This window comes from Stenella coeruleoalba (assembly GCF_951394435.1).
Source record: "Stenella coeruleoalba genome assembly, contig: scaffold_73, whole genome shotgun sequence".
NCBI classification, from domain to species: domain Eukaryota; kingdom Metazoa; phylum Chordata; class Mammalia; order Artiodactyla; family Delphinidae; genus Stenella; species Stenella coeruleoalba.
In genome coordinates this window covers 916,933-936,791 of record NW_027646280.1, presented here as the reverse complement: position 1 = coordinate 936,791, position 19,859 = coordinate 916,933, and the positions used below count along the sequence as shown (strand labels likewise).

The 19,859-nt window shown below is 43.8% G+C and overlaps 1 long non-coding RNA gene across 4 annotated transcripts in view; it reads right to left on the bottom strand.

Moving 5' to 3' along the window:
- Positions 1–19,859, bottom strand: part of LOC307181213 — a 759,305-nt gene that overhangs the window by 118,432 nt on the left and 621,014 nt on the right. For 2 of the 4 annotated variants that reach the window (XR_013826110.1, XR_013826111.1), the window contains exons 2-4: positions 18,595–18,676; positions 13,857–13,938; positions 9,119–9,200 (exon numbers count right to left, since the gene is read on the bottom strand). This is a non-coding gene — a long non-coding RNA (uncharacterized lncRNA). The remainder of the gene's footprint in view (positions 1–9,118; positions 9,201–13,856; positions 13,939–18,594; positions 18,677–19,859) is intronic. The other 2 variants (XR_013826112.1, XR_013826113.1) reach the window with 1 other exon arrangement.

Here is a 19,859-nt window from a genome sequence, read left to right as displayed (position 1 = left end):
CCTAAGAATGTACCTGACTAGTAAGTATCTTAAAACCTATGGATTGCTATGTCTCCGAAAGAGAATCAAGCATGTGTACAGGGGCATAAACGCAGCAGTGATAGGATTGGAGAGGTTCGGTGAGCAAATGAAGACCCTTTGTAATCATATTGCATGGTACCCATTCCACAGGTTTCAACTACCCAGGTTTAAGGTATTCTTCCTTCAGCTAAAACATGCATGTGGAACCTAGAGTATGATCAACCATGTGATCGGGAGACGTGTTCAAATATGTCTCAGTTTTCCTCCCCTGGTACTCGGGTGCAACATTCCAGACGCTTTACTAACACTCTCCCCACTTGGAGAGTCAGTCCCTTTAACCTCCTGTTTGGCCCAGTTTGCAATTTCTGCGGAAGATGAACAGGAATAGCGAGAACCAATGAGAGGCTAGCTGGAGGTGTCTGGACGGGCAAATTTAACTCTCATTTCCCACCAGGAAGAGGAATTAACCAAAGGCTCAGCATGCCGGGCCGGAACCAGATTAGGGCCTGAAGCCATCCTGCGGTGTTGCGGCCAGCTCACAAGAAAGCGAGTTGAAGAAAGGAGCTCAGGGGCACTGTAATTCACAAACCTGCAGAGTTATAAATGACAGCTATCGTCCAAAAATAGACTGAAGTAAGGCTGCCAAGAGGACTTGAAAGCGGGGCAGAATTGCAGGAAACCGATTTCAGGAGGTAGACTGGAATTGCATTGAAAGCATAGGAAAAGAGGCAGAACGTCCACAATGATGCACTTGGCCAAAAAGTGCGTATGTGTTTTTTCCTGAATATATTCAGGATAAATCGCATACGCCCTTTTTGGCCAACCAAGCAAGCTTGCAAAGGAAATCTGCACTTCAATGAAGTCTCACTTCCCCCCGGTCAAAAGGGCCATCTGAAAAAAGTGTAAAATCCAGAAAGGCAACAGGCCATTGAGAACTGGGAGCCTTGTTATGCTGATGGGCGGGATGTAAATTGCCAACAGACACTTGGGAGAAGTGTATGGTGTTTCCTGAAACATCTAAAAAACAAAGCAAAAGAGCCTAGGGCACTTCCACTTATGGTCCTATAGCTTAGGGAAATTAAAATCAAAAAGACACAGCCACCCCAAAGTTTGGGACGCCTCTGTTTACAAGAACCTCGTTTACAGTACAAGTTCAACATCGCAGAAAGAGAAAAATGGATAAAGAAGTTGTGGTATTCACTTACAAAGCAATATCACTCAGCAATGAAATCTATGTCATTAGGCCCTTAGCAGCACAATGAGTGGATTCACGTATGATGATTCTAACTGAAATAAGTCACAAAGAAAAAGAAACATCATAAGATATCAGTAATACACGGAATGGAAACTTGGCTACACAGGAACTGAATTACAGAACAGAACAGGGTCTCAAATTTAGAAAAACAACTTATGCTTGCTTAAGGGTAAAGGTGAGTTGGGGTGCTGCATAAAACCAGAGATTGAATTGAGCACAGATAAAGTTCCTTAAGTCAAATATGGAATAGACAAGAGCTACTCCTTGCTCAACGAAATGGACTCAACACCCCATATTAAACGCCTAAGAATGTACATGACTTGTAAGTATCTTAAAACCTATGGATTGCTATGTCTCCGAAAGAGAATCAAGCATGTGTACAGGGGCATAAACGCAGCAGTGATAGGATTGGAGAGGTTCGGTGAGCAAATGAAGACCCTTTGAAGTCATATTGCATGGTACCCATTCCACGGGTTTCAACTACCCAGGTTTAAGGTATTCTTCCTTCAGCTAAAACATGCATGTGGAACCTAGAGTATGATCAACCATGTGATCGGGAGACGTGTTCAAATATGTCTCAGTTTTCCTCCCCTGGTACTCGGGTGCAACATTCCAGACGCTTTACTAACACTCTCCCCACTTGGAGAGTCAGTCCCTTTAACCTCCTGTTTGGCCCAGTTTGCAATTTCTGCGGAAGATGAACAGGAATAGCGAGAACCAATGAGAGGCTAGCTGGAGGTGTCTGGACGGGCAAATTTAACTCTCATTTCCCACCAGGAAGAGGAATTAACCAAAGGCTCAGCATGCCGGGCCAGAACCAGATTAGGGCCTGAAGCCATCCTGCGGTGTTGCGGCCAGGTCACAAGAAAGCGAGTTGAAGAAAGGAGCTCAGGGGCACTGTAATTCACAAACCTGCAGAGTTATAAATGACAGCTATCGTCCAAAAATAGACTGAAGTAAGGCTGCCAAGAGGACTTGAAAGCGGGGCAGAATTGCAGGAAACCGATTTCAGGAGGTAGACTGGAATTGCATTGAAAGCATAGGAAAAGAGGCAGAACGTCCACAATGATGCACTTGGCCAAAAAGTGCGTATGTGTTTTTTCCTGAATATATTCAGGATAAATCGCATACGCCCTTTTTGGCCAACCAAGCAAGCTTGCAAAGGAAATCTGCACTTCAATGAAGTCTCACTTCCCCCCGGTCAAAAGGGCCATCTGAAAAAAGTGTAAAATCCAGAAAGGCAACAGGCCATTGAGAACTGGGAGCCTTGTTATGCTGATGGGCGGGATGTAAATTGCCAACAGACACTTGGGAGAAGTGTATGGTGTTTCCTGAAACATCTAAAAAACAAAGCAAAAGAGCCTAGGGCACTTCCACTTATGGTCCTATAGCTTAGGGAAATTAAAATCAAAAAGACACAGCCACCCCAAAGTTTGGGACGCCTCTGTTTACAAGAACCTCGTTTACAGTACAAGTTCAACATCGCAGAAAGAGAAAAATGGATAAAGAAGTTGTGGTATTCACTTACAAAGCAATATCACTCAGCAATGAAATCTATGTCATTAGGCCCTTAGCAGCACAATGAGTGGATTCACGTATGATGATTCTAACTGAAATAAGTCACAAAGAAAAAGAAACATCATAAGATATCAGTAATACACGGAATGGAAACTTGGCTACACAGGAACTGAATTACAGAACAGAACAGGGTCTCAAATTTAGAAAAACAACTTATGCTTGCTTAAGGGTAAAGGTGAGTTGGGGTGCTGCATAAAACCAGAGATTGAATTGAGCACAGATAAAGTTCCTTAAGTCAAATATGGAATAGACAAGAGCTACTCCTTGCTCAACGAAATGGACTCAACACCCCATATTAAACGCCTAAGAATGTACATGACTTGTAAGTATCTTAAAACCTATGGATTGCTATGTCTCCGAAAGAGAATCAAGCATGTGTACAGGGGCATAAACGCAGCAGTGATAGGATTGGAGAGGTTCGGTGAGCAAATGAAGACCCTTTGAAGTCATATTGCATGGTACCCATTCCACGGGTTTCAACTACCCAGGTTTAAGGTATTCTTCCTTCAGCTAAAACATGCATGTGGAACCTAGAGTATGATCAACCATGTGATCAGGAGACGTGTTCAAATATGTCTCAGTTTTCCTCCCCTGGTACTCGGGTGCAACATTCCAGACGCTTTACTAACACTCTCCCCACTTGGAGAGTCAGTCCCTTTAACCTCCTGTTTGGCCCAGTTTGCAATTTCTGCGGAAGATGAACAGGAATAGCGAGAACCAATGAGAGGCTAGCTGGAGGTGTCTGGACGGGCAAATTTAACTCTCATTTCCCACCAGGAAGAGGAATTAACCAAAGGCTCAGCATGCCGGGCCAGAACCAGATTAGGGCCTGAAGCCATCCTGCGGTGTTGCGGCCAGGTCACAAGAAAGCGAGTTGAAGAAAGGAGCTCAGGGGCACTGTAATTCACAAACCTGCAGAGTTATAAATGACAGCTATCGTCCAAAAATAGACTGAAGTAAGGCTGCCAAGAGGACTTGAAAGCGGGGCAGAATTGCAGGAAACCGATTTCAGGAGGTAGACTGGAATTGCATTGAAAGCATAGGAAAAGAGGCAGAACGTCCACAATGATGCACTTGGCCAAAAAGTGCGTATGTGTTTTTTCCTGAATATATTCAGGATAAATCGCATACGCCCTTTTTGGCCAACCAAGCAAGCTTGCAAAGGAAATCTGCACTACAATGAAGTCTCACTTCCCCCCGGTCAAAAGGGCCAACTGAAAATAGTGTAAAATCCAGAAAGGCAGGACAGGCCATGGAGAACTGGGAGCCTTGTTATGCTGATGGGCGGGATGTAAATTGCCAACAACCACTCGGGAGAAGTGTATGGTGTTTCCTGAAACATCTAAAAAACAAAGCAACAGAGCCTAGGGCACTTCCACTTATGGTCCTATAGCTTAGGGAAATTAAAATCAAAAAGACACAGCCACCCCAAAGTTTGGGATGCCTCTGTTTACAAGAACTTCGTTTACAGTACAAGTTCAACATCGCAGAAAGTGAAAAATGGATAAAGAACTTGTGGTATTTACTTACAAAGCAATATCACTCAGCAATGAAATCTATGTCATCAGTCCCTTAGCATCACAATGAGTGGATTCAGGTATGATGATTCTAACTGAAATAAGTCACACAGAAAAAGAAACATCATAAGATATCAGTAATACACGGAATGTAAACTTGGCTACACAGGAACTGAATTACAGAACAGAACAGGGTCTCAAATTTAGAAAACCAACTTATGCTTGCTTAAGGGTAAAGGTGAGTTGGGGTGCTGCATAAAACCAGAGATTGAAATGAGCACAGATAAAGTTCCTTAAGTCAAATATGGAATAGACAAGAGCTACTCCTTGCTCAACGAAATGGACTCAACACCGCATATTAAACGCCTAAGAATGTACCTGACTAGTAAGTATCTTAAAACCTATGGATTGCTATGTCTCCAAAAGAGAATCAAGCATGTGTACAGGGGCATAAACGCAGCAGTGATAGGATTGGAGAGGTTCGGTGAGCAAATGAAGACCCTTTGAAGTCATATTGCATGGTACCCATTCCAAGGGTCTCAACTACCCAGGTTTAAGGTATTCTTCCTTCAGCTAAAACATGCATGTGGAACCCAAGTATGATCAACCATGTGAACGGGAGACGTGTTCAAATATGTCTCAGTTTTCCTCCCCTCGTACTCGGGTGCAACATTCCAGACGCTTTACTAACACTCTCCCCACTTGGAGAGTCAGCGCCTTTAACCTCCTGTTTGGCCCAGTTTGCAATTTCTGAGGAAGATGAACAGGAATAGCGAGAACCAATGAGAGGCTAGCTGGAGGTGTCTGGACGGGCAAATTTAACTCTCATTTCCCACCAGGAAGAGGAAATAACCAAAGGCTCAGCGTGCCGTACCGGAACCAGATTAGGGCCTGAAGCCATCCTGCGGTGTTGCGGCCAGGTCACAAGAAAGCGAGTTGAAGAAAGGAGCTCAGGGGCACTGTAATTCACAAACCTGCAGAGTTATAAATGACAGCTATCGTCCAAAAATAGACTGAAGTAAGGCTGCCAAGAGGACTTGAAAGCGGGGCAGAATTGCAGGAAACCGATTTCAGGAGGTAGACTGGAATTGCATTGAAAGCATAGGAAAAGAGGCAGAACGTCCACAATGATGCACTTGGCCAAAAAGGGCGTATGCGTTTTTTCCTGAATATATTCAGGAAAAAACGCATACGCCCTTTTTGGCCAACCAAGCAAGCTTGCAAAGGAAATCTGCACTACAATGAAGTCTCACTTCCCCCCGGTCAAAAGGGCCATCTGAAAAAAGTGTAAAATCCAGAAAGGCAGGACAGGCCATGGAGAACTGGGAGCCTTGTTATGCTGATGGGCGGGATGTAAATTGCCAACAGACACTCGGGAGAAGTGTATGGTGTTTCCTGAAACATCTAAAAAACAAAGCAACAGAACCTAGGGCACTTCCACTTATGGTCCTATAGCTTAGGGAAATTAAAATCAAAAAGACACAGCCACCCCAAAGTTTGGAACGGCTCTGTTTACAAGAACCTCGTTTACAGTACAAGTTCAACATTGCAGAAAGTGAAAAATGGATAAAGAAGTTGTGGTATTTACTTACAAAGCAATATCACTCAGCAATGAAATCTGTGTCATCAGGCCCTTAGCAGCACAATGAGTGGATTCAGGTATGATGATTCTAACTGAAGTAAGTCACACAGAAAAAGAAACATCATAAGATATCAGTAATACACGGAATGTAAACTTGGCTACACAGGAACTGAATTACAGAACAGAACAGGGTCTCAAATTTAGAAAACCAACTTATGCTTGCTTAAGGGTAAAGGTGAGTTGGGGTGCTGCATAAAACCAGAGATTGAAATGAGCACAGATAAAGTTCCTTAAGCCAAATATGGAATAGACAAGAGCTACTCCTTGCTCAACGAAATGGACTCAACACCGCATATTAAACGCCTAAGAATGTACCTGACTAGTAAGTATCTTAAAACCTATGGATTGCTATGTCTCCAAAAGAGAATCAAGCATGTGTACAGGGGCATAAACGCAGCAGTGATAGGATTGGAGAGGTTCGGTGAGCAAATGAAGACCCTTTGAAGTCATATTGCATGGTACCCATTCCACGGGTTTCAACTACCCAGGTTTAAGGTATTCTTCCTTCAGCTAAAACATGCATGTGGAACCTAGAGTATGATCAACCATGTGATCGGGAGACGTGTTCAAATATGTCTCTGTTTTCGTACCCTGGTACTCGGGTGCAACATTCCAGACGCTTTACTAACACTCTCCCGACTTGGAGAGTCAGTCCCTTTAACCTCCTGTTTGGCCCAGTTTGCAATTTCTGCGGAAGATGAACAGGAATAGCGAGAACAAATGAGAGACTAGCTGGAGGTGTCTGGACGGGCAAATTTAACTCTCATTTCCCACCAGGAAGAGGAATTAACCAAAGGCTCAGCGTGCCATGCCAGAACCAGATTAGGGCCTGAAGCCATCCTGCGGTGTTGCGGCCAGGTCACAAGAAAGCGAGTTGAAGAAAGGAGCTCAGGGGCACTGTAATTCACAAACCTGCAGAGTTATAAATGACAGCTATCGTCCAAAAATAGACTGAAGTAAGGCTGCCAAGAGGACTTGAAAGCAGGGCAGAATTGCAGGAAACCGATTTCAGGAGGTAGACTGGAATTGCATTGAAAGCATAGGAAAAGAGGCAGAACGTCCACAATGATGCACTTGGCCAAAAAGGGCGTATGCGTTTTTTCCTGAATATATTCAGGAAAAAACGCATACGCACTTTTTGGCCAACCAAGCAAGCTTGCAAAGGAAATCTGCACTACAATGAAGTCTCACTTCCCCCTGGTCAAAAGGGCCATCTGAAAAAAGAGTAAAATCCAGAAAGGCAAAAGGCCATTGAGAACTGGGAGCCTTGTTATGCTGATGGGCGGGATGTAAATTGGCAACAGACACTTGGGAGAAGAGTATGGTGTTTCCTGAAACATCTAAAAAACAAAGCAACAGAGCCTAGGGCACTTCCACTTATGGTCCTATAGCTTAGGGAAATTAAAATCAAAAAGACAGAGCCACCCCAAAGTTTGGAACGGCTCTGTTTACAAGAACCTCTTTTACAGTACAAGTTCAACATCGCAGAAAGTGAAAAATGGATAAAGAACTTGTGGTATTTACGTACAATGCAGTATCACTCAGCAATGAAATCTATGTCATCAGGCCCGTAGCAGCATAATGAGTAGATTCAGGTACGATGACTTTAACTGACATAAGTCACACAGAAGAAGAAACATCATAAGATATCACTAATACACGGAATGTAAACTTGGCTACACAGGAACTGAATTCCAAAACAGAACAGGTTCTCAGATTTAGAAAACCAACTTATGCTTGCTTAAGGGGAAAGGTGAGTTGGGTTGCTGCATAAAAGCAGAGATTGAAATGAGCACAGATAAAGTTCCTTAAGCCAAATATGGAATAGACAAGAGCTACTCCTTGCTCAACGAAATGGACTCAACACCGCATATTAAACGCCTAAGAATGTACCTGACTAGTAAGTATCTTAAAACCTATGGATTGCTATGTCTCCGAAAGAGAATCAAGCATGTTTACAGGGGCATAAACGCAGCAGTGATAGGATTGGAGAGGTTCGGTGAGCAAATGAAGACCCTTTGAAGTCATATTGCATGGTACCCATTCCACGGGTTTCAACTACCCAGGTTTTAGGTATTCTTCCTTCAGCTAAAACATGCATGTGGAACCCAGAGTATGATAAACCATGTGATCGGGAGACGTGTTCAAATATGTCTTCAGTTTTCCTCCCCTGGTACTCGGGTGCAACATTCCAGACGCTTTACTAACACTCTCCCCACTTGGAGAGTCAGCGCCTTTAACCTCCTGTTTGGCCCAGTTTGCAATTTCTGCGGAAGATGAACAGGAATAGCGAGAACCAATGAGAGGCTAGCTGGAGGTGTCTGGACGGGCAAATTTAACTCTCATTTCCCAACAGGAAGAGGAAATAACCAAAGGCTCAGCGTGCCATACCGGAACCAGATTAGGGCCTGAAGCCATCCTGCGGTGTTGCGGCCAGGTCACAAGAAAGCGAGTTGAAGAAAGGAGCTCAGGGGCACTGTAATTCACAAACCTGCAGAGTTATAAATGACAGCTATCGTCCAAAAATAGACTGAAGTAAGGCTGCCAAGAGGACTTGAAAGGGGGGCAGAATTGCAGGAAACCGATTTCAGGAGGTAGACTGGAATTGCATTGAAAGCATAGGAAAAGAGGCAGAACGTCCACAATGATGCACTTGGCCAAAAAGGGCGTATGCGTTTTTTCCTGAATATATTCAGGAAAAAACGCATACGCCCTTTTTGGCCAACCAAGCAAGCTTGCAAAGGAAATCTGCACTACAATGAAGTCTCACTTCCCCCCGGTCAAAAGGGCCATCTGAAAAAAGTGTAAAATCCAGAAAGGCAGGACAGGCCATGGAGAACTGGGAGCCTTGTTATGCTGATGGGCGGGATGTAAATTGCCAACAACCACTCGGGAGAAGTGTATGGTGTTTCCTGAAACATCTAAAAAACAAAGCAACAGAACCTAGGGCACTTCCACTTATGGTCCTATAGCTTAGGGAAATTAAAATCAAAAAGACACAGCCACCCCAAAGTTTGGAACGGCTCTGTTTACAAGAACCTCGTTTACAGTACAAGTTCAACATCGCAGAAAGTGAAAAATAGATAAAGAAGTTGTGGTATTTACTTACAAAGCAATATCACTCAGCAATGAAATCTGTGTCATCAGGCCCTTAGCAGCACAATGAGTGGATTCAGGTATGATGATTCTAAATGAAATAAGTCACACAGAAAAAGAAACATCATAAGATATCAGTAATACACGGATTGTAAACTTGGCTACACAGGAACTGAATTACAGAACAGAACAGGGTCTCAAATTTAGAAAACCAACTTATGCTTGCTTAAGGGTAAAGGTGAGTTGGGGTGCTGCATAAAACCAGAGATTGAAATGAGCACAGATAAAGTTCCTTAAGTCAAATATGGAATAGACAAGAGCTACTCCTTGCTCAACGAAATGGACTCAACACCGCATATTAAACGCCTAAGAATGTACCTGACTAGTAAGTATCGTAAAACCTATGGATTGCTATGTCTCCAAAAGAGAATCAAGCATGTGTACAGGGGCATAAACGCAGCAGTGATAGGATTGGAGAGGTTCGGTGAGCAAATGAAGACCCTTTGAAGTCATATTGCATGGTAGCCATTACACGGGTCTCAACTCTGCAGGTTTAAGGTATTCTTCCTTCAGCTAAAACATGCATGTGGAACCCAAGTATGATCAACCATGTGAACGGGAGACGTGTTCAAATAGGTCTCAGTTTTCCTCCACTGGTACTCGGGTGCAACATTCCAGACGCTTTACTAACACTCTCCCCACTTGGAGAGTCAGCGCCTTTAACCTCCTGTTTGGCCCAGTTTGCAATTTCTGCGGAAGATGAACAGGAATAGCGAGAACCAATGAGAGACTAGCTGGAGGTGTCTGGACGGGCAAATTTAACTCTCATTTCCCACCAGGAAGAGGAAATAACCAAAGGCTCAGCGTGCCGTACCGGAACCATATTAGGGCCTGAAGCCATCCTGCGGTGTTGCGGCCAGCTCAAAAGAAACCGAGTTGAAGAAAGGAGCTCAGGGGCACTGTAATTCACAAACCTGCAGAGTTATAAATGACAGCTATCGTCCAAAAATAGACTGAAGTAAGGCTGCCAAGAGGACTTGAAAGCGGAGCAGAATTGCAGGAAACCGATTTCAGGAGGTAGACTGGAATTGCATTGAAAGCATAGGAAAAGAGGCAGAACGTCCACAATGATGCACTTGGCCAAAAAGGGCGTATGCGTTTTTTCCTGAATATATTCAGGAAAAAACGCATACGCCCTTTTTGGCCAACCAAGCAAGCTTGCAAAGGAAATCTGCACTACAATGAAGTCTCACTTCCCCCAGGTCAAAAGGGCCATCTGAAAAAAGTGTAAAATCCAGAAAGGCAGGACAGGCCATGGAGAACTGGGAGCCTTGTTATGCTGATGGGCGGGATGTAAATTGCCAACAACCACTCGGGAGAAGTGTATGGTGTTTCCTAAAACATCTAAAAAACAAAGCAACAGAACCTAGGGCACTTCCACTTATGGTCCTATAGCTTAGGGAAATTAAAATCAAAAAGACACAGCCACCCCAAAGTTTGGAACGGCTCTGTTTACAAGAACCTCGTTTACAGTACAAGTTCAACATCGCAGAAAGTGAAAAATGGATAAAGAAGTTGTGGTATTTACTTACAAAGCAATATCACTCAGCAATGAAATCTGTGTCATCAGGCCCTTAGCAGCACAATGAGTGGATTCAGGTATGATGATTCTAACTGAAGTAAGTCACACAGAAAAAGAAACATCATAAGATATCAGTAATACACGGAATGTAAACTTGGCTACACAGGAACTGAATTACAGAACAGAACAGGGTCTCAAATTTAGAAAACCAACTTATGCTTGCTTAAGGGTAAAGGTGAGTTGGGGTGCTGCATAAAACCAGAGATTGAAATGAGCACAGATAAAGTTCCTTAAGTCAAATATGGAATAGACAAGAGCTACTCCTTGCTCAACGAAATGGACTCAACACCCCATATTAAACGCCTAAGAATGTTCCTGACTAGTAAGTATCTTAAAACCTATGGATTGCTATGTCTCCGAAAGAGAATCAAGCATGTGTACAGGGGCATAAACGCAGCAGTGATAGGATTGGAGAGGTTCGGTGAGCAAATGAAGACCCTTTGAAGTCATATTGCATGGTACCCATTCCACGGGTTTCAACTACCCAGGTTTAAGGTATTCTTCCTTCAGCTAAAACATGCATGTGGAACCTAGAGTATGATCAACCATGTGATCGGGAGACGTGTTCAAATATGTCTCAGTTTTCGTACCCTGGTACTCGGGTGCAACATTCCAGACGCTTTACTAACACTCTCCCGACTTGGAGAGTCAGTCCCTTTAACCTCCTGTTTGGCCCAGTTTGCAAATTCTGCGGAAGATGAACAGGAATAGCGAGAACCAATGAGAGACTAGCTGGAGGTGTCTAGACGGGCAAATTTAACTCTCATTTCCCACCAGGAAGAGGAATTAACCAAAGGCTCAGCGTGCCGTGCCAGAACCAGATTAGGGCCTGAAGCCATCCTGCGGTGTTGCGGCCAGGTCACAAGAAAGCGAGTTGAAGAAAGGAGCTCAGGGGCACTGTAATTCACAAACCTGCAGAGTTATAAATGACAGCTATCGTCCAAAAATAGACTGAAGTAAGGCTGCCAAGAGGACTTGAAAGCAGGGCAGAATTGCAGGAAACCGATTTCAGGAGGTAGACTGGAATTGCATTGAAAGCATAGGAAAAGAGGCAGAACGTCCACAATGATGCACTTGGCCAAAAAGGGCGTATGCGTTTTTTCCTGAATATATTCAGGAAAAAACGCATACGCCCTTTTTGGCCAACCAAGCAAGCTTGCAAAGGAAATCTGCACTACAATGAAGTCTCACTTCCCCCTGGTCAAAAGGGCCATCTGAAAAAAGTGTAAAATCCAGAAAGGCAAAAGGCCATTGAGAACTGGGAGCCTTGTTATGCTGATGGGCGGGATGTAAATTGGCAACAGACACTTGGGAGAAGAGTATGGTGTTTCCTGAAACATCTAAAAAACAAAGCAACAGAGCCTAGGGCACTTCCACTTATGGTCCTATAGCTTAGGGAAATTAAAATCAAAAAGACAGAGCCACCCCAAAGTTTGGAACGGCTCTGTTTACAAGAACCTCGTTTACAGTACAAGTTCAACATCGCAGAAAGTGAAAAATGGATAAAGAACTTGTGGTATTTACGTACAATGCAGTATCACTCAGCAATGAAATCTATGTCATCAGGCCCGTAGCAGCATAATGAGTAGATTCAGGTACGATGATTCTAACTGACATAAGTCACACAGAAGAAGAAACATCATAAGATATCACTAATACACGGAATGTAAACTTGGCTACACAGGAACTGAATTCCAAAACAGAACAGGTTCTCAGATTTAGAAAACCAACTTATGCTTGCTTAAGGGGAAAGGTGAGTTGGGTTGCTGCATAAAACCAGAGATTGAAATGAGCACAGATAAAGTTCCTTAAGCCAAATATGGAATAGACAAGAGCTACTCCTTGCTCAACGAAATGGACTCAACACCGCATATTAAACGCCTAAGAATGTACCTGACTAGTAAGTATCTTAAAACCTATGGATTGCTATGTCTCCGAAAGAGAATCAAGCATGTGTACAGGGGCATAAACGCAGCAGTGATAGGATTGGAGAGGTTCGGTGAGCAAATGAAGACCCTTTGAAGTCATATTGCATGGTACCCATTCCACGGGTTTCAACTACCCAGGTTTTAGGTATTCTTCCTTCAGCTAAAACATGCATGTGGAACCCAGAGTATGATCAACCATGTGATCGGGAGACGTGTTCAAATATGTCTTCAGTTTTCCTCCCCTGGTACTCGGGTGCAACATTCCAGACGCTTTACTAACACTCTCCCCACTTGGAGAGTCAGCGCCTTTAACCTCCTGTTTGGCACAGTTTGCAATTTCTGCGGAAGATGTACAGGAATAACGAGAACCAATGAGAGGCTAGCTGGAGGTGTCTGGACGGGCAAATTTAACTCTCATTTCCCAACAGGAAGAGGAAATAACCAAAGGCTCAGCGTGCCATACCGGAACCAGATTAGGGCCTGAAGCCATCCTGCGGTGTTGCGGCCAGGTCACAAGAAAGCGAGTTGAAGAAAGGAGCTCAGGGGCACTGTAATTCACAAACCTGCAGAGTTATAAATGACAGCTATCGTCCAAAAATAGACTGAAGTAAGGCTGCCAAGAGGACTTGAAAGCGGGGCAGAATTGCAGGAAACCGATTTCAGGAGGTAGACTGGAATTGCATTGAAAGCATAGGAAAAGAGGCAGAACGTCCACAATGATGCACTTGGCCAAAAAGGGCGTATGCGTTTTTTCCTGAATATATTCAGGAAAAAACGCATACGCCCTTTTTGGCCAACCAAGCAAGCTTGCAAAGGAAATCTGCACTACAATGAAGTCTCACTTCCCCCCGGTCAAAAGGGCCATCTGAAAAAAGTGTAAAATCCAGAAAGGCAGGACAGGCCATGGAGAACTGGGAGCCTTGTTATGCTGATGGGCGGGATGTAAATTGCCAACAACCACTCGGGAGAAGTGTATGGTGTTTCCTGAAACATCTAAAAAACAAAGCAACAGAACCTAGGGCACTTCCACTTATGGTCCTATAGCTTAGGGAAATTAAAATCAAAAAGACACAGCCACCCCAAAGTTTGGAACGGCTCTGTTTACAAGAACCTCGTTTACAGTACAAGTTCAACATCGCAGAAAGTGAAAAATGGATAAAGAAGTTGTGGTATTTACTTACAAAGCAATATCACTCAGCAATGAAATCTGTGTCATCAGGCCCTTAGCAGCACAATGAGTGGATTCAGGTATGATGATTCTAAATGAAATAAGTCACACAGAAAAAGAAACATCATAAGATATCAGTAATACACGGATTGTAAACTTGGCTACACAGGAACTGAATTACAGAACAGAACAGGGTCTCAAATTTAGAAAACCAACTTATGCTTGCTTAAGGGTAAAGGTGAGTTGGGGTGCTGCATAAAACCAGAGATTGAAATGAGCACAGATAAAGTTCCTTAAGTCAAATATGGAATAGACAAGAGCTACTCCTTGCTCAACGAAATGGACTCAACACCGCATATTAAACGCCTAAGAATGTACCTGACTAGTAAGTATCGTAAAACCTATGGATTGCTATGTCTCCAAAAGAGAATCAAGCATGTGTACAGGGGCATAAACGCAGCAGTGATAGGATTGGAGAGGTTCGGTGAGCAAATGAAGACCCTTTGAAGTCATATTGCATGGTACCCATTACACGGGTCTCAACTCTGCAGGTTTAAGGTATTCTTCCTTCAGCTAAAACATGCATGTGGAACCCAAGTATGATCAACCATGTGAACGGGAGACGTGTTCAAATATGTCTCAGTTTTCCTCCACTGGTACTCGGGTGCAACATTCCAGACGCTTTACTAACACTCTCCCCACTTGGAGAGTCAGCGCCTTTAACCTCCTGTTTGGCCCAGTTTGCAATTTCTGCGGAAGATGAACAGGAATAGCGAGAACCAATGAGAGACTAGCTGGAGGTGTCTGGACGGGCAAATTTAACTCTCATTTCCCACCAGGAAGAGGAAATAACCAAAGGCTCAGCGTGCCGTGCCGGAACCAGATTAGGGCCTGAAGCCATCCTGCGGTGTTGCGGCCAGCTCAAAAGAAACCGAGTTGAAGAAAGGAGCTCAGGGGCACTGTAATTCACAAACCTGCAGAGTTATAAATGACAGCTATCGTCCAAAAATAGACTGAAGTAAGGCTGCCAAGAGGACTTGAAAGCGGAGCAGAATTGCAGGAAACCGATTTCAGGAGGTAGACTGGAATTGCATTGAAAGCATAGGAAAAGAGGCAGAACGTCCACAATGATGCACTTGGCCAAAAAGGGCGTATGCGTTTTTTCCTGAATATATTCAGGAAAAAACGCATACGCCCTTTTTGGCCAACCAAGCAAGCTTGCAAAGGAAATCTGCACTACAATGAAGTCTCACTTCCCCCAGGTCAAAAGGGCCATCTGAAAAAAGTGTAAAATCCAGAAAGGCAGGACAGGCCATGGAGAACTGGGAGCCTTGTTATGCTGATGGGCGGGATGTAAATTGCCAACAACCACTCGGGAGAAGTGTATGGTGTTTCCTAAAACATCTAAAAAACAAAGCAACAGAACCTAGGGCACTTCCACTTATGGTCCTATAGCTTAGGGAAATTAAAATCAAAAAGACACAGCCACCCCAAAGTTTGGAACGGCTCTGTTTACAAGAACCTCGTTTACAGTACAAGTTCAACATCGCAGAAAGTGAAAAATGGATAAAGAAGTTGTGGTATTTACTTACAAAGCAATATCACTCAGCAATGAAATGTGTGTCATCAGGCCCTTAGCAGCACAATGAGTGGATTCAGGTATGATGATTCTAACTGAAGTAAGTCACACAGAAAAAGAAACATCATAAGATATCAGTAATACACGGAATGTAAACTTGGCTACACAGGAACTGAATTACAGAACAGAACAGGGTCTCAAATTTAGAAAACCAACTTATGCTTGCTTAAGGGTAAAGGTGAGTTGGGGTGCTGCATAAAACCAGAGATTGAAATGAGCACAGATAAAGTTCCTTAAGTCAAATATGGAATAGACAAGAGCTACTCCTTGCTCAACGAAATGGACTCAACACCCCATATTAAACGCCTAAGAATGTTCCTGACTAGTAAGTATCTTAACACCTATGGATTGCTATGTCTCCGAAAGAGAATCAAGCATGTGTACAGGGGCATAAACGCAGCAGTGATAGGATTGGAGAGGTTCGGTGAGCAAATGAAGACCCTTTGAAGTCATATTGCATGGTACCCATTCCACGGGTTTCAACTACCCAGGTTTAAGGTATTCTTCCTTCAGCTAAAACATGCATGTGGAACCTAGAGTATGATCAACCATGTGATCGGGAGACGTGTTCAAATATGTCTCAGTTTTCGTACCCTGGTACTCGGGTGCAACATTCCAGACGCTTTACTAACACTCTCCCGACTTGGAGAGTCAGTCCCTTTAACCTCCTGTTTGGCCCAGTTTGCAATTTCTGCGGAAGATGAACAGGAATAGCGAGAACCAATGAGAGACTAGCTGGAGGTGTCTAGACGGGCAAATTTAACTCTCATTTCCCACCAGGAAGAGGAATTAACCAAAGGCTCAGCGTGCCGTGCCAGAACCAGATTAGGGCCTGAAGCCATCCTGCGGTGTTGCGGCCAGGTCACAAGAAAGCGAGTTGAAGAAAGGAGCTCAGGGGCACTGTAATTCACAAACCTGCAGAGTTATAAATGACAGCTATCGTCCAAAAATAGACTGAAGTAAGGCTGCCAAGAGGACTTGAAAGCAGGGCAGAATTGCAGGAAACCGATTTCAGGAGGTAGACTGGAATTGCATTGAAAGCATAGGAAAAGAGGCAGAACGTCCACAATGATGCACTTGGCCAAAAAGGGCGTATGCGTTTTTTCCTGAATATATTCAGGAAAAAACGCATACGCCCTTTTTGGCCAACCAAGCAAGCTTGCAAAGGAAATCTGCACTACAATGAAGTCTCACTTCCCCCTGGTCAAAAGGGCCATCTGAAAAAAGTGTAAAATCCAGAAAGGCAACAGGCCATTGAGAACTGGGAGCCTTGTTATGCTGATGGGCGGGATGTAAATTGGCAACAGACACTTGGGAGAAGAGTATGGTGTTTCCTGAAACATCTAAAAAACAAAGCAACAGAGCCTAGGGCACTTCCACTTATGGTCCTATAGCTTAGGGAAATTAAAATCAAAAAGACAGAGCCACCCCAAAGTTTGGAACGGCTCTGTTTACAAGAACCTCGTTTACAGTACAAGTTCAACATCGCAGAAAGTGAAAAATGGATAAAGAACTTGTGGTATTTACGTACAATGCAGTATCACTCAGCAATGAAATCTATGTCATCAGGCCCGTAGCAGCATAATGAGTAGATTCAGGTACGATGATTCTAACTGACATAAGTCACACAGAAGAAGAAACATCATAAGATATCACTAATACACGGAATGTAAACTTGGCTACACAGGAACTGAATTCCAAAACAGAACAGGTTCTCAGATTTAGAAAACCAACTTATGCTTGCTTAAGGGGAAAGCTGAGTTGGGTTGCTGCATAAAACCAGAGATTGAAATGAGCACAGATAAAGTTCCTTAAGCCAAATATGGAATAGACAAGAGCTACTCCTTGCTCAACGAAATGGACTCAACACCGCATATTAAACGCCTAAGAATGTACCTGACTAGTAAGTATCTTAAAACCTATGGATTGCTATGTCTCCGAAAGAGAATCAAGCATGTGTACAGGGGCATAAACGCAGCAGTGATAGGATTGGAGAGGTTCGGTGATCAAATGAAGACCCTTTGAAGTCATATTGCATGGTACCCATTCCACGGGTTTCAACTACCCAGGTTTTAGGTATTCTTCCTTCAGCTAAAACATGCATGTGGAACCCAGAGTATGATCAACCATGTGATCGGGAGACGTGTTCAAATATGTCTTCAGTTTTCCTCCCCTGGTACTCGGGTGCAACATTCCAGACGCTTTACTAACACTCTCCCCACTTGGAGAGTCAGCGCCTTTAACCTCCTGTTTGGCCCAGTTTGCAATTTCTGCGGAAGATGAACAGGAATAACGAGAACCAATGAGAGGCTAGCTGGAGGTGTCTGGACGGGCAAATTTAACTCTCATTTCCCAACAGGAAGAGGAAATAACCAAAGGCTCAGCGTGCCATACCGGAACCAGATTAGGGCCTGAAGCCATCCTGCGGTGTTGCGGCCAGGTCACAAGAAAGCGAGTTGAAGAAAGGAGCTCAGGGGCACTGTAATTCACAAACCTGCAGAGTTATAAATGACAGCTATCGTCCAAAAATAGACTGAAGTAAGGCTGCCAAGAGGACTTGAAAGCGGGGCAGAATTGCAGGAAACCGATTTCAGGAGGTAGACTGGAATTGCATTGAAAGCATAGGAAAAGAGGCAGAACGTCCACAATGATGCACTTGGCCAAAAAGGGCGTATGCGTTTTTTCCTGAATATATTCAGGAAAAAACGCATACGCCCTTTTTGGCCAACCAAGCAAGCTTGCAAAGGAAATCTGCACTACAATGAAGTCTCACTTCCCCCAGGTCAAAAGGGCCATCTGAAAAAAGTGTAAAATCCAGAAAGGCAGGACAGGCCATGGAGAACTGGGAGCCTTGTTATGCTGATGGGCGGGATGTAAATTGCCAACAACCACTCGGGAGAAGTGTATGGTGTTTCCTGAAACATCTAAAAAACAAAGCAACAGAACCTAGGGCACTTCCACTTATGGTCCTATAGCTTAGGGAAATTAAAATAAAAAAGACACAGCCACCCCAAAGTTTGGAACGGCTCTGTTTACAAGAACCTCGTTTACAGTACAAGTTCAACATCGCAGAAAGTGAAAAATGGATAAAGAAGTTGTGGTATTTACTTACAAAGCAATATCACTCAGCAATGAAATCTGTGTCATCAGGCCCTTAGCAGCACAATGAGTGGATTCAGGTATGATGATTCTAAATAAAATAAGTCACACAGAAAAAGAAACATCATAAGATATCAGTAATACACGGATTGTAAACTTGGCTACACAGGAACTGAATTACAGAACAGAACAGGGTCTCAAATTTAGAAAACCAACTTATGCTTGCTTAAGGGTAAAGGTGAGTTGGGGTGCTGCATAAAACCAGAGATTGAAATGAGCACAGATAAAGTTCCTTAAGTCAAATATGGAATAGACAAGAGCTACTCCTTGCTCAACGAAATGGACTCAACACCGCATATTAAACGCCTAAGAATGTACCTGACTAGTAAGTATCGTAAAACCTATGGATTGCTATGTCTCCAAAAGAGAATCAAGCATGTGTACAGGGGCATAAACGCAGCAGTGATAGGATTGGAGAGGTTCGGTGAGCAAATGAAGACCCTTTGAAGTCATATTGCATGGTACCCATTACACGGGTCTCAACTCTGCAGGTTTAAGGTATTCTTCCTTCAGCTAAAACATGCATGTGGAACCCAAGTATGATCAACCATGTGAACGGGAGACGTGTTCAAATATGTCTCAGTTTTCCTCCACTGGTACTCGGGTGCAACATTCCAGACGCTTTACTAACACTCTCCCCACCTGGAGAGTCAGCGCCTTTAACCTCCTGTTTGGCCCAGTTTGCAATTTCTGCGGAAGATGAACAGGAATAGCGAGAACCAATGAGAGACTAGCTGGAGGTGTCTGGACGGGCAAATTTAACTCTCATTTCCCACCAGGAAGAGGAAATAACCAAAGGCTCAGCGTGCCGTACCGGAACCATATTAGGGCCTGAAGCCATCCTGCGGTGTTGCGGCCAGCTCAAAAGAAACCGAGTTGAAGAAAGGAGCTCAGGGGCACTGTAATTCACAAACCTGCAGAGTTATAAATGACAGCTATCGTCCAAAAATAGACTGAAGTAAGGCTGCCAAGAGGACTTGAAAGCGGAGCAGAATTGCAGGAAACCGATTTCAGGAGGTAGACTGGAATTGCATTGAAAGCATAGGAAAAGAGGCAGAACGTCCACAATGATGCACTTGGCCAAAAAGGGCGTATGCGTTTTTTCCTGAATATATTCAGGAAAAAACGCATACGCCCTTTTTGGCCAACCAAGCAAGCTTGCAAAGGAAATCTGCACTACAATGAAGTCTCACTTCCCCCAGGTCAAAAGGGCC